This window comes from Choloepus didactylus, chromosome 6 (genome assembly GCF_015220235.1).
Source record: "Choloepus didactylus isolate mChoDid1 chromosome 6, mChoDid1.pri, whole genome shotgun sequence".
Lineage (NCBI taxonomy): Eukaryota > Metazoa > Chordata > Mammalia > Pilosa > Megalonychidae > Choloepus > Choloepus didactylus.
Window position 1 is genome coordinate 2680684 of NC_051312.1, and position 15898 is coordinate 2696581.

The window sequence follows — 15898 nt, forward strand, 5'->3', positions numbered from 1 at the left end:
CTAAAAGGGGCTCCTCACCTCAGGGGTAGGTGTCCCAGGGGCCCTCACAGCAAATGACTGACATGGCGGAACAAAAGTCCAGCTGTTATGGGTCGAGTTGTGTCCCCCAAAATGACATGCTGAAGTCCTACTCCCCAGTAACTCGAGAATGTGATCCTATTTGGAAAAAGGGTCATTACAGATGGACGGAGGTCATGGTGGAGTGGGGGGGGGGCCCTTCGTCCCTGTGACTGCTGTCTTGTGGGGAGGAGTGGAGACACATGGAGAGGAAGGTGGCCACGGAACGGGGGGGACGGAGGCCAGGCCCCATCCCCAGTGGACACCCAGGTCTGGGCTGGGTAGACCAGCAGTCAGGGCTGGTGAAGTTCTGGATGTTCGTTGTGTGGGACAGGGAGCTCGCTGCCAGCCCTTCTCTGAGCTTCCGGAGAGTGAGGGGTGAGAGCAATGACTCCAGAGCGCCGCTGAAGCGCAACGATCCGTGACTTGGCGTGGTGCCATGCCCACACGACGCTGCTCCTAGAAACCAAGAGGCCACCGGAGCAGGGAGGCCCCAGCACTCGGCCGGACCCTGGTTCCAAAATCATGCTGACCCATCTGTGCACAGGACTTGAGTCTCACCTGGGACAAGGGGGATCCCAGGAGAGCCAGAAAGCTGACCCCACCCACCTCCCACGCTGGCCTGACTCGATTTCCAGGCCCCGGATGTCAAAGCCCCAGGCTGTCTGCACCTCCGGGCGTGGGCCTTGGGTCTGTGGTCCCCGAGTGGCGCCAGAGGCTCGTAGGCTGCAGAACCTCCAGAGGCCCCAGCACCCCAGGCTCCCCTTTTGTGCACGTCAGATCGTTCCAGCACCTCCAAGCCAAGACAGGACCCCAGCGGATTCTGCAGGACAATTGAACGGGGTGGCCAGGGCCTGTCCTAACCCCCTGGGGCCTTGGTCACCCCGTTTTTACATGGGCTGGTGGTGCCCATCTGCCCACCTAGGGAGGATACAGCAAGGACCTGATGTGAAGATACCTGTACAACCCTGGAAAGGAAAAGTAACCATAGAAGGCGACTTCCAGCTTCCACCTGGGATGCAGAAAGCTGGAAAGAGCACTGCCCCCCACCCAGAAAAAACGTTCACAACAAGCCCCAAACCAGCTGAAACTTCTCAACCTTTCTTGAGGCGGTCAGAGCTGAGGTCACGGGGCAGCCAACTAACCTGAAATCTAAGGCAAACGGGACCTGCCGGGAGAGAAGGAAGCAAGCCCTGCTTACCTGGGCCAGGTGACACAGCGGAAAATGTGAATGACCCGGGGAAGGCTGGGGAAGGCTGGGGAGGATACAGGAACCTGGGTCCGCAGGTACCAGGAAGATTTGCCCCCAGTTGCGGGCTTGTCTGCCCAGGCCTCGCGGCGAGCTCTCGAGAAGGGCTGGCAGGGGTCCTGGGACGCTGTCCTTGGGGCGCAGGCTGGGGGAGGGCTGGGCTGAGCTGTGCTCCCCGACACGGACGCGGCTTCGTCTTACTCAGTGTGCTCACAGGCGCGAGCCCAGTGCCAACAGGATCTCCTGAAGACATTGTCAGAGAAGGTGTGGCCCCACCGAGTCAGGCCACGACTTCATCCTTACCACCGGAGGCCTTATGGAGAGGACAAACAGAAGCCAGAAGTTAGAGAAAAATGCACAGGAAGGAGCCAGATGTCCACGGACCCCAAAAGAGCAGACACAAGAGGCGGGGGGCAGGGATACAAGCCAGGGAACCCCAAGGCTGCCGGAAGCCAGTGCCAGACCACTACGGACGCCGGGAGAAAGGAAGCCTTGTCAATCTCCTGATTCTGGGCTTCTTTTAGCCTCAAAACCGTGAGCCACGCCACTGTGTGGGAAACCGAGATGTGGGGGCAGCAGCCCCCACACAGGCCCAGACCCCTCCCTGACCATCCCACGCCCTCTTCCTATGGAACTACAGCCTTAAACTGTATATATTATTATATATAACATTAACATGATCGTTAATGACATATAAAGCAACGCCATATTATTTGAAGGTAGACACTGAATAATTAGCGATATATGTCATAAATCCTAGAACAACCATTCAATTAAAATATATATATATGTTTATGATAAACCACTTGTGAAGATATATGGAATCATAAGAAATATTCATTTAATCCAAAAGATGGCAAAAAAGGGGGGGGGGGACAAATACCAGATGTAACAAATAGAAAATGGCTACAAGGTGGTAAATTTTAATCCCATTAAATTTAGACACTCTAAGCACATCAATTAAAAGACATTGTCAGATCGGATAAACAGAGCGAGACCCAACCACATGCTGTCTATGGGAAATTCATTTTAAATATAATGACATAAATAGGTTTAAAGTAAAAGGATGGAAAAAGATACACCACACAAACACTTATCAAAATAAAGTCAGAATAACTATATTTGTAACAGACAAAGTAGACTTCAGAACAAGGGAATATTAGATGGGTAGGAGTGATAGGCCATAATGATAAAGGGTTCAATTATCCAAGAAGAGGAAACGTGCATCTAACAACAGAGCTTCAAAATGCATGATGCAAAACATGATAAAACTCAAAGGATGAACAGACACGTCCACACTCTTCTCCCTGAAATTGACAGAACAATTAGGCAAAACATCAGTAAGGACATAAAAGTGCAGGAAAATACTATCAACAAACGTATCCTATTGAAATTCATGGAATACGCTCCCCAGTGAGAGCGGAAGGACATTGTTTCCAGGTGAATATAAAACAGTCACCCAGATAGACAATACTCAAGATCATTAAACAAGTCATGAGAAACGCAAAAGAGGGGAAATCAGATAATGTCTGTTCCTGATCATAACAAAATTAAACTAGAAATAAAAAGCTAATATACCCCCTCCCCCCTATGTGGGAACCAACTCTCAGGGGTGTAAATCTCCCTGGCAGCGCAGCGTATGACTCCCGGGGATGAATGTGGACCTGGCATCGTGGGACTGAGAGTATCTTCTTGACCAAAAGGGGGATGCAAAATGAGACGAAATAGTTTCAGTGGCTGAGAGATTCCAAATGGAGTCGAGAGGTCACTCTGGTGGACATTCTTATGCACTATATAGATAACACCTCTTAGGCTTTAATGTATTGGAATAGCTAGAAGTAAATACCTGAAACTACCAAACTCCAACCCAGCAGTCTGGACTCCTGAAGACAATTATATAATAATGTGGATTACAAGGGGTGACAGTGTGATTGTGAAGACCTTGTGGCTCACACCCCCTTTATCTAGTGTATGGATGAGTAGAGGAATGGGGATAAAAACTAAAGGACAAATGGGGTGGGATGGGCGGATGATTGGGGTGTTCTTTTTTCACTTTTATTTTTTATTCTTGTTCTGGTTCTTTCTGATGTAAGGAAAATGTTCAGAGATAGATTGTGGTGATGAACACATAACTATGTTATCATACTGTGGACAGTGGATTGTATATCATGGATGATTGTATGGTGTGCGAATGTATTTCAATAAAACTGAATTTAATAAAAAAAAAAAAAAAGCTAATATACCTGGAAAATTCCCAAGTCTTTGTAAATTAAACAACTTGCTTCTAAGTAACCTGAGGGTGAAAAAGAGACTCTCAAGGGAAATTAAAAATTATTTTTCAGTTGAATGAAAATGGAAATAGAACATTCTAAAACATCCTCGGTGCTTAGAGAAAAATGTATAGCACTAAATTCTTATGTTTAAAAGAATGGAAGAAGTGCAAATCAAAATATAACCAGATACCACTCCACACCCACAAGGATGGCTGCTATTAAGAAAAAGTGGAAAATAACAAGTGTTGGAGAGGATGCAGGGACGCTGGAACCCTGCTGCATGGCTGGTGGGACGGCAAACGGGGCAGCCACTGTGGAAGGCAGCGTGGAGGGCAGTTCCACTTGTAGGAATACACCCAAAGAAAGTGACAACAGGGCCTCAGAGACTCGTGTCGTATATGGCAGCATTATTCACAACAGCCAAAGGTGGAGATGACCATGTGCCCATCAACAAATCGACAGTACACGTCCACACAAAGGAATGTTAGAATATTATTCGGCCATAAGAAAAGAGCGAAGTTCTGGAACCTCGAAAGGTACTCCGTGAAATAAGCAAGGACAGATATTGTAGGATATCACTGATAAGATGACTAGAAACAGCAAACTCACAGAGTTAGGAGGTAGATTTGAGGTGACCAGGGGTCAGGGGCAGGCGGAAGGGGGGAATGTTTGCTTGGAAAAAAATTAAAAATAAAAACAAACAAGCAAAAAGAATGAAAGGTCTCGAATTGGCAGTCTAAGCTTCCACTTTAAGACACTAGGAAAAGAAGAGCAAGTTAAACCCAAAGCAAACAGGCAGAATAAAGACGAGAGCAAGAATCGATGAAATCGAGCACAGGTAAACAGGAGGGAAAATGGACGGCAGCAAAAGCTAATTCTTCAGAAAATTAGAGTGAAATTGATAAATCTCTAGTCAGACTGACCAAGCTAGGAAAAGAGAAGGCACAACTGACCAATAACAGGAATGAAAGAGAAGCATCACTGCGAACCCCAAAGACAGCAAAAAGGATAATAATGAAATACTACAAATAACTATGCCCCAAAATTCAACAATTAAGATGATATCGATCAGTTGCTTAAATGACACAAACTCCTCAAATTCACTCAAGAAATAGACAGAGTGGTCCCGTGGCTATTAAAGAAATTGAATTTGTAGTTCAGAACTTTCCCACAAGTAAAACTCCAGGCCCAGATGTTTCTACTGGTGAAGTCTACCATATATTTTAAGAAGAAATAATACCACTGCTACATGGTCTTTTCCCAAAAAAATGAAAGAGGAGGGACTTATTCCACGAGGCCAGTATTATCCTGACACCAAATGCGATGGTTAATTTCACGTGTCAACTTGTCTCGGTTATGGTGTCCAATTATTTGGTCAAGCAAGCACTGGCCTGTTTGCTACTGTGAGTGTATTTCGTAAGTGGATTTGCATCCATAATCAGTTGATTGCATCTATGGCTGATTGCATCTACAATCAACAAAGGAGTTGCCTTCAGCAATGTGGAAAGTTTGCTCATCAAATCAATTGGCAGCCTTCAAAGCCAGAGCTGAGGCTTTGAGAAATCAAAAGAAAGAAATTCTGCCTCAACTTCGTACCACCAGTTTACCCTGGGGAATTTGGACTCCACTTCAACATCATCTTTATCGGAGTTTCGAGCTTGCGGCCTGCCCCACGGAGTTCAGACTTGTCAGACTTCAGAATCACCTTATCAGAGTCTGCGGCTTGTGGTCTGCCCTGCAGAGTTCAGACTTGCCAGCCGCCACTGTCACAGATCTCCGGATTATTGGTTCTGTGTCTCCGAGAACCCTGGCTAATACACCACAATACCTGAACCAGACAGAAACATACCAACCAAAAAACCACCGATTAGTAACACTGTGAACACAGACACAAAAATCCTCAATAAAATATTAGAAAATCAAACCCAGCAATACGTAAAATGACTATCATACCACAAAGGGAATGCAAGGTTGGTGCAGCATTACAAATCCAGTGGATGTCATTCACCATGTTAACACGAAAAAGGAAAAACCATATGAGTACAGCAACACATGCCGAAAAGTCAGCTGACAAAATTCAACATTCATTCACGATAAAAACTCAGCAAACCAGGAATAGAAGGGAACTTTCTTAACCTATTATAGGGCATCAGAACACACACACACATGCACACGCACACACACACACGTGCGCACACACACACACACACACAGAGCTAACATGCTAAATGGCAAAAAAAAACCACAAAATCTTTCCACCTAGGACTGGGGAGAAGGCATAGACCCCTTCCCTCGCTACGCCTCTTCAATATTGTTCTGGAAGGCCTGGCTCTATTTGCAAATGGCATGATTATTTACGTAGCAAATCTCCCCCAATAAACTACCAAAAGCTCCTAAAAATAATAAAATTGTTTGGCAAGATCCACACTCAGGATTAACTCGATCTCCAAAACTCTGTTTTATTTCTGTAGGCTAGCAATGAACAACTAGAACTCTAAATTTTATGGAAAAAACAATACCACTTACAGCAGAACCCAAAAACGAAATGCTTGGATATAAATATAACACAAATGTGTAGATTCTATATTCTGACAACTACAAAACACTAATGAAAAAAATTGAAGAGGACTTAAATAAATGGAAAGACATAGCGTGGTCAGGGATTGGATGATTCAATGTAGGCAATTTGTCAATTCTCTCCAAATAGATCTAAAGACTCATGCTGCCCCAAACCAATCCCCACTTGAAGATTTTGGATACGTCTACAAGCTGATTCTAAAATTCAGAGGGAAATGCAAAAGAACCAGAATAGCCAAAACAATTTAGAAATGGAACAAAGCTAGAGGATTCACACATCCTGAATTGACAAGTGAACACAGGCAAGTCAATGGAGAAAGGAGGGGTTTTCAAACCACTGGACATCCACGTGTAAAAAAAAAGAACCAAAACACAGACCATCCACTTTTCACAAAAATTAACTCAAAATGGATCATAGACCTAAAACACAGAATATAAAGATTCCAGAGAAAAACATGGGAGAAAGTCTTGTGACTTTAAGATAATCAGAAATTCCAACCTCGGCACTGCTGACTTCTTGGGCTGCATATTTTTGTGTTGTTGGAGGCTGCCCTGTAGTTTGCAGAATGCTTATCATATTTTCCCATACTTGTGACAACCAAAAATATCATCAGACATTGTTTCAAACATCCCCTGCAGGCAAAAATCACCCCTAATTGAGAACCGCTGCATTAGGCAATGAGTTTTTAGGTAGGACACCAAAATTACCATCCATTTTTAAAACAGTGAAAAATTGGACTTTGTTACATTTAAAATATTTGTTCTGTAAAAGATAACATTAAGAGAATAATAAGACACACCCCAATTGGAAGAAAACGTCTGACATGGGACGTGTATCCACAATATATAAAGAACTTTCAAACTCAATAACAAGAAAACAATCCAATGTAAAAAGTGGGCAAAAGAATTGAAGAGACACTTCACCAGAGAAGACAAGCAGATGGCAAATAAGCCCACGAAAAGATTCGACATCCTTAGTCATTAGGGAAATTCAAATTGAAATCACAATGAGAAACCACTTTATACCTACCGCAAAGGCTAAAAGGAAAAAGAAAGAAAACAGACAAGACACAACCGAGTGCTGGCAAGGAAGCGAGCCACGAACCCCCATACACGGCTGCAGGGGTGCACACTGGTGCCCCTGCGTTGTGTGTTGGGGTGGGTGTCTGCCGTGCTGCTAGTGGGGGGCCTGCAGGTGGGGGGAGCTGGGAAAGCCGCGGCCGCCAGGGGCAGCGAGGGGCCCTCATGGGGCAGCCGGGTCACCTGCTGCGGCGAGTCCAAACCCGCTGCGGGTGGAGGCCGGCGGAGGGCTGGCTCCTGGAGGCCTGGTCTTTGCAGAGGAAAGGCCCCAGGGCTGCGGGAGAGGAGGGCAGGGATGGCTGGGGCTGGGTGGAGGCCGCGGCTTCCAGCCTTCAGAGGCAATGGAGCAGAAAGAGAAGCTGGAATCCAGCCCCTGCGGCGGCGGCGCCAGGCCCTGCCCAGAACAGGTTCAACCTGAACCAGCTGCCCAGGCTGACCCAGGAGGGGGCTGGGGCGGGGCAGGGGGAGCTGGGGGGGGCTGGCTGGACCACCACCCACCCGCCACCCAGGGCCATGGACCCCACCCACTCCTCACTGCCCACAACCTCCCACCACCCATGGCCCCCAGAACTTGTGGTGCTGCCCAGCCTCAACCATGTGTGCCCAGGCCACCCTGGGGCCCCGCACTGCACCCGAGCCCTGGGACTTCCAGCCGGGCCCCTCCCCGCTCCGCCCAGTGGAGCCCCGACCTGCCCCTGCAGCCTGCTCCACCAGGACCCCCCGTGGCACATCCCCTTTGTGGCAGAAATGGCCAGGCACCTGCTCTTGGCCCAGACCCGTGGCCCACCGCCTCCAGGAAGCCCTCCAAGCCCTCGGCCCCCTCAGCTGGGCTTGGAACCCACATCTGTGTCGCCCATGGTAAGGGGGAGGTGGTGGGCAGGTCACCCCCCACTCCTCGGACCTTCAGAAATGGGAGACCCTGGCGTCCCGGACAAGGGTGCCCAGGGACCCTCCTTCACCCCCTCTGCCCTGCACACAGCGGGCGTCGAGGACGGGGTGGGCCTCACTGGCCCAGACCATCTGGGGGGACTCACGCCGACCCGTGGCCCCTGCAGCCTCCAGCCCTGACCTTTTTAGTCTTAAATCTGAGCATCCGTTCATCTTAACGCCGCCTTCCAGCAGGAGCGTGAGGCCGGGGCAGCAGGGCCTGCGCCTCCAGGGTGTCCGTGTCCTCTCCACAGAGCCGACGGCACCACCCGGCCCCCGGCACACGGGGTGCTCGGCGCCCCCTCCTCGGCAGCTGGCAGGAGCACGATGCGGCTGGTAACGGGGACAGATGGAGGCAAGGGCAGCGGGACCGGTGGACGTGATCGGCACTGCTGCCAGTGGCTGAAATGGGGGGTTCTGCATCGTGTATATGTTACCACGAGAAAAATTAAAATAAAAAGAGGAAAGCAGCCAACCGCCCAGTGTCCCCCAGCACGCTCACACTCACACACTCACACTCACACACTCACACCCCGCCCGCCGCCCCTGCCCCAGCTCCTCGGGTGGAGAACAGGCCCCGTCAACTCCCCTCACCGCGGCCTTGGCAGCCGCCCCCGATACAGACGCAGGGTGACGGTCACGCCCAGCTTTCCACTCCCGGGCACGACGGGGACCCACCGAGGGGCAGCTGCCCAAGGGACCCAGCAGCACCCTGCAGGCCGCCAGGCCCAGGAAGCTGTGGGATCCGTGCACGTAGCCGGGAACACGGGGGCAGGCCCCGGCGAGGGAGCAGGACGGTGCCCGATGTCGGACACGAAGAGCATGCGCTGCGTGGCTGAGCTTACGTGAAGGTCAAGAGCAGGCCAAACCCACCTAGCAGGGGTCCCCATGTACTGAGGCCCTGGTGCCCCCGTCCTGCCCTCTCAGCGAGACTTGCCCTCCTGGCAGCCTGGCCCCGGCTCTGTCCTGTGAGCTCGGCTGGTGTCTGGCCGTCTTGGTCTCTCCTTCCGTCCTCTGGCTCCTGGCCCAGGGCCGGTGGTCCTCGCAGGAGCACTCCAGGAGCAGACCAGCTCTGGGGGCAGAATGGGCTGCCCGGCTCTTCTCACAAACACGAAGATGCTGGGGCCCCTGCACCCCTTTCCACCTCTGAAATCACCCCTCGCGGCTCCCCGAGACCAGGCCTGCTGCTCTCGGGGCTCCCCACGCCCCTGGGAGGTGGCAGGGCAGGGGGTGCAGCAGAAACCGCTTGGGAGCCCAAAAGACGCGCTGGCCTCCCACCCCACCCCAACCCCGACCTGAGAGATGGCCCCACCTCGGCCCAACGGGCCCCCAGCTCTGGCCTGGGGAGGGCAGCCCTGGAGGGCTTCCTGGGGTGGAGGAGGGTCTGGGAGGAGGGGGCTCTGGTGCGGCTGGCAGGCAGCTTGTGTTGGCAGAGAGGGGCTGGGGGCAGCACGGGGCGGGGAGGAGGGTGAGGAGGGAGTGTAGGAACCCGGGGTGGTGCTGGGCAGCTACCCCGGGCCCAGCCCTTGGTGCCCACCGCCCGTCTAAGTTTCCCGGGTGCCCCAAGGAGGGGCCGTGTCAGGCTAAGGGGCAGCGGGGAGGGGAGATGGGGAGACCGCCAGTGTCGGCCAGCATGGGGAAGACACCTGCCCAGCCCCCACTGGCCCTGCTCTCTCTCGGACCAGACGGCCCTGCCCTGGGACCCTGCCCTCGGGCCTCCGTGTCCAGGCCTGTAAAATGGGCACAGCCCTGGACCCCGAGGCAGCGAAGTCACAAGGGAGGGCGGCGACACACGCCAGGGCCCTGCTGGACCCCTTGCACCGGCCCCCACGTGCCCCAAACCCAAAGTGACCCAAGCCTGCCACCAGCACGCCCCGGCCACAGAACCCCAGCTCCGGCCTGGGGTGCGGGGACCCCAGGACCCAGCCCCCAGCCTTGGGTCCTTCTCCAACAGGCAGGTCCAGGATCCCTGCCAAGTGCCCCCCGGGAGGGCGGGGGCGGGCTGCCCACCGAGGCCCAGCAGGGTGGGGGGTGGGCTCCAGCCCCGACCTCCCCAGGCCCAGCGTGCAGGAGCCGCCCCCGCCCCGTCTCCCACCCCGCCCGGGCCACAGACGGTATTCAAATGAGAGACAAATATTTGCCGCCCGAAGACAAAGCCCAGCCTGGCCTCCTGGCCCAGCCCGAGCTGCTCCCAGGCCCTCATTTGGGTATTAGTTGAATTTCGTTTAGGGATTTGCATGCTTATCAATGTGGGGTGATGGCCAGCACCCCCACCCCGGGGAGGAGGGGCAGGTTGCGGGCAGAACCCCAGGGCCCGTAGGCAAATGCTGGGCGGAGTGGGGTCAGCGGGACGGCCCTGGGTGGCTGCCAGCCCCACTAGAACAGTATCAGGGGAAGCCACCAACCTGGGGGCCCATCAACCTGGGGCCGGGGCCACGCCGCCCGACCAGGATGCAGGTTCCTCGGCCTAGACCCCCCCCAGGACCCGGTGGGACCACCAGGGAGAAGAAAGCGGTTCTTGCAAACAGGGCTGCCCATTTTACCAAACTCCCCGTTACACCAGCCCCCCACATTCCAGGTCCCACAAAGGGACCTGCCCCTGCCCCCCTCCACCTCCTCGTCTGCCAGGGCAGCCCAGGGTCCCGGCACGTGTCATGGGACGTGACCGTCCAGCCCTCTGTAGCCCCTGCGGGGGCATCTGGAAAACAGAGCCCCCCCCCAGTGATTGGGAACCTTGGAGGGCAGGTGTGCAGCTTTGCGCAGGGCCCGTCAGGTCCCCACCCCAGCTCTTGGGGTCCCAGGAGGACAGGAGGGGCCCAGAGAGGGCGGGACCCGCATGACGAGGGAAGCAGGAGCTGGTATTCCCGGAAACCCTCTGTGCTCCCTCTCTCGGCCTCTCCACCTGCCGGGGCCCTGGGGCCCTCCGCGGCCTCCCACAGCCCTCTCTGGAGGCCCGTGTGCCTGGTCACGGCCCTGCCACCCTCCCTGGCCCTCCCACAGGGGCTGGTTGGGGCGGCCACAGCCCCTGCCTGGCACATGGAGGCGGGTGAGCAGAGCATGCGCACACCCTGTTCTCCATCTGTTTGGCGTGTGGCCCTGAGCAGGGGCTGTTCTGGGGGTGCCCACAGGGTGACACCCTTTAGATGGCCTCTCTGAGCCCCGGCCAGAACGTATATCTGCAGGGATGTCTGGGAAGGGGTGGTGCAGAGCTCGGGACAATGGTCTGTTTTAATATGTACGGGGGGGACCCTGGGTCCCAGCCTCAGTCGGGGGCACCACTGGGGGCTGGGCCGGGGCCAATGGCCAGTTCTCCTGGCCTCCAAGGCCCCCTGGCTGATTCACTGGCCCCTTTAATCACAGCCAGCAGCTGGGGGATGGGACAGGTGGGGGGTCATGGGGAGTATAACAGGGCTGGGGGCTGGGGGTGCTAGTGCCTGGCTGACCATCCCCTGCATCCCCAGGGGTCTCACGGAAAACAGCCGTCTCAATGCCCCCAGGTGGGGTCCGAGGAGGAGTGGGAGGGCGGGGGCTTTGGGCTCTGGGGCGGACCCCTAGGGTGGAGCCGTGGGCCTTGGGCAGGCGGCCTGAGCCTCCCTGGGCCTCGCTTTCCCCCCGCGAGACCCCTCCCAGGGGCGCTGAGCTCAGCACATTCTCAGGCCCAGTGGAGACTGTTGGCCCCGTGGCCCTGTTCCCTTTGGCAGGCAGCTCCAGCGTGGCCCAGTGGCCCTCCCCCGTCTCCCAGCAGCCAGGGGCTCCCTTTTACCCACAGGGCGGGCCGGGCCCCCACCCTCCCCTCCCACGACCAGCGAGACCCCGGGCATCCCCTCCAAGTCTGCTGTCCGCCTCTTCTGTGAAGACATGGGTAGCCCCCTCCTCAGGGCCCCCTACTGAGACCACCCTGCAGGCCCCACATCCAGGAGGCCCAGCAGGGACGGAGGGAGGGAGTGGGCTGGGGAGATGGACGTGGGGGTCTTCCAGGCAGCCCCCTGTTCCCCCTCCTGACCCCCTGTCACCAAGGTCACTGTGTGGCCCCACCAGGGTCCAGTGAGTTCCCCTTGGGGCTCAGCTGCCCAGCTGCAGCCCCCACGGGGAAGGGTCCCCTGTGCCCCCACCCGGTCCCCCTGAGCCCAGTGGGCCACGCCAGCCTCTGCCTCGGGGGGCTCGTCCTAGTGGGACAGAGGGAGGGGCAGCGCTTTGTGCCCCCACGCCCTGCCCACCCCCCGCCTCATGGGACGCCCGGGCAGCCCCAGGCCCCGGCGCACAGGCGTCCTGCTCTCAGGGACCGGGCCTCAGCCTCGTGGCCTGTGGTCCACAGGTGGGACGGGAGGGTGCCGCGTGGCCGGGGAGACGTGCCTGGCACCGTGTGACCACCCTGGCCGCCCCCTCGCAGGTGACACCCGCGATGCCGCGAGCACAGAGCTCTGGTGGATCCTGGGGTGGGGGCGCACAGGGAGGCTCAGAGGGAGGACACGGCCGGCACTGGACGTCCCCCGCGATGAGGCAGGTGGAGGCAGCCCGGGAGGCCACACTTTCTGCTGGAACCAGAGCCGCCTGCAGAGCAGAAAGCAGCCAGCCGCCAGGGCCCTCCCCGCGTGAGTCAGCCACCCGCTCTGAAAATGATGACACACAAGGAAAGGGAAAGTGCCGGCCGCCTCTTCCTGTCCACCCCCTTACTCATCGATAAGCCCAAGACAGCGCTGGCTGAAGGTGCACGTGTCAAGAAGCGGAATAAAAACAGTGCGCTGTGTGTGGTGTTTCCACTGCTCTGGTGAGAACGGAACACGCATGGGCGGCCGAGCCGTGGAATACAAATTGTGCAATTTCAGCGATTCTGCCTATAAACCAAACGCTGTCACATTTGCATTTAAAGTGCGCATTGCACAATGTAAAGACGGACCGCACAGTTCATGCTAACAGTTGAAGTTGTTCATTTTTCTTAAGGCAGCATTAAATAGCAAATGAAAAGGCACCGTAAGTCAAGGAAGAGTCCACGAAGGAAAAGCAGACACTCAATAGCCAGATACCTCTGACGGCACTTGACGTTTCCACTGCTGTTGAACGCGGGGCCGGCCTTCTCCGCGTGCCCCGGCCCTGCACTCTGGCGGCCCATCCTGCTGGCGTGTCAGCCGACTCCTGGCTTCAGAGAGTGGCGAAGGCCCCTTCCCTGATCGGGGACCAACCCAAAATGAGCAGCCGAGACATCAGGAAACCCCTTCCAAGAGGGAGGCTGGGGGCTGCCCCAGGGACAGGATTGGTGTCCATTTGGGGACATGGAGCAGAGGCCAGAGTGGCCAGTGGGGACCAGGACTGTTTCCCCCAGGGGTGAGGCCTGTGTGGCCACTGGGAGCTCAGGCCAGGTGGGCCCGCCTCCGTCAGGGACAGCCCTGGGTCAGCAGAGCCAGCTGTGGGGCTTAAACTGTGCTTCCCCAAAAGACAGATTCAAGCCCCAACCCCCAGAACCCGGGAATGGGGCCCAATCTGGAAACAGGCTCGTTGCAGATGTGAGCAAATGACGACAAGGGCAGGCCCCAATCCAACCATGGGCATCCACTGAGCTTGCGTCCACAACTGTCCACTTCTCATCCTTGGCCCTGTCTTGACCAAACTTCACTCAGGCTTCCCCTCTCCCCGCAGGCCCCTGAGCTCTGCTCCTCCCACCCCTTCCCCAGCCCAGGCACATGGGCCTGCTCCCACCCGCATACCTCAGGAATCTGCGGCCAGACACTCTTCCTGGCCTCTTGCTCATTTCCTCCTGCCTGCCCAGCTGCCCCTTCAGAGTTTCTGCCGAGCTTGGCTGGCTCCTTGGCCCTCCATGAGAAAGGCCTTTGCCGTTGGTTTTGAGATGCTTGTGGATTTCTGAGACTGGAGGGCTCTCCTCCGCGTTGGCCCTCAGTTGGCACCTTACAGGATGGAGTTCTGGACACAGAGACTTGGACAGATGCCAGGCAGATGGCAGCAGGGCCTGGAGGGACGTGTCCGAGCTGGAGGAGGCTGGGAAGGAGCCCCCGAGCCCGTGCCTCAACTGCGGACTCCTGGCCCCCCAAACTGGAGGGGAACACGTTCCATTGTTTTTAAGCCACCCAGGCCGTGGTGCTTTGCTTTCCCAGGAAACTAAGACAGGGAAACACCCATTTTCTGACAGGGGTTCAGGACAAAAAGCCATTTGGGGCCTCCAGAGACATTCCCAGGAAGGTAAAGCCCAGCTCCTTGGGGGACCATCATTGCACCCCTCCCCGTGCCCCCTGCCTGGTAGTCACAGCCAGGGTGAAGTCGGCTGGATCCGCCTGTGGGGAGGGTCCCTTTGGCCCCAGCCAGCACAAGCACCCTTGCCCCCGCCCCACGGATCCAGGCCCTTGTACTGGAGCTCGGCCCCGCAGGGCCCTGCTACCGCCACCCCCTCCCCCAGCAGAGCCGACGCCAGGCCGGGCACCTGGGCCAGGTGGGGATGCGCCCCGACTCGCCCGTCCAGGACGCGAGGCTCTGAGGGCCCCACCTTCCCAGGCGACGGCGCGGGGCTCAGAAAGAGGCCTTCTGCTTCCGCTCCCAGTTCCCAAGATTTCCAAACCCCACAGGCACATGATCTTTCCAAGCCTCGACTTCCAGGTCTGTGGAACGAGGCGGTGACTGGCGCTCAGAAAGTGACAGCTTTGGGCGGGGGGCTCTGTCACGAGGGGTGGCCCTGGGGTCCCCACAGCAGCCCTTCCCACACCCAGTGTCCACGTTCAGACAGGACATTACAGGGTCCCAACTTCCTAATGGAGGCACCAGCCACCCCCCGAGAGCGCAGATCCATCCCGGCCGCAAGCCCCCCGACGAGAAGGAATCGGCTTGGACACCGAGGACAAACTGGGCCCTTCTGACCCGGTCCGCAGGGAACGTGGGGCAGACCCAGCAAAGGACACCCAGAGCCCGGGAAGCGCCCCAGGGCCCGCGGCTCCTCAACTAATAAACGGGGAAAGGGCTTAAAAGGCACCACAGGCAAATCCGAAATGTGGACCTGGGTGGTTCCTAAATCCAGAAATCCACCTGCAAGAGCAAACCTTGAGCCCGAGGGAGGGAGCCTGCAGCCCCCCAGCATTCGATGATACGGAGGGGCTGCTGCTGGCTTGGGGTGGGGTGATGGCATCGGGGTTCCTTCGCAGGCACACGTGAGAATTCACGGTGAAAAACATGAGCTGTGGGATTTGCCCGGAAATCATGTGCGGGCAGGCAGAGGGGCTTGGAGGGGGCAAGGGTGGCCAGGGTTGCTCATTCTCGAAGCTGGCCATGGGGTTTTATCACAGCCCTCTCTCAACTCTTGTACGTTTGAAATTTAACACAACAAAAAAGCCAAAACACCAAACTTGTAGCGTTTAACCGAGGCAGTTTCTCCGACAGCACTTTTCTCAGGCAGGGGTGGGGCACCCTCTCCTCCCGCCCTGTCCTCCCATCCCTTCCTCTCCCCCAAATCAGCACCGCCCCCTTGCCCCAGTGGCCGGCAGTTCACCTGGGGTCGAGGTGAGGGGTCCCGGGGGACCTCCTGAGATCGCTGACCGTGTCAGGAGAAGGCTGTGGGTGGCCCTCACCAGCCAGGGGGCTCGCAACCATGCACCTGCCCTGTTCCTGGGCCAAGGCCAAGGTGGGCTCACCTGGCCCCGCAGCCCCCAGAGAGCCCACTCCTCATCAGAGCCCCCGTCCCCATCGCAGCCGGGACTCGGCCTTTCACCATGGCTGCAGGGGGCAGGGGGAACGCCTC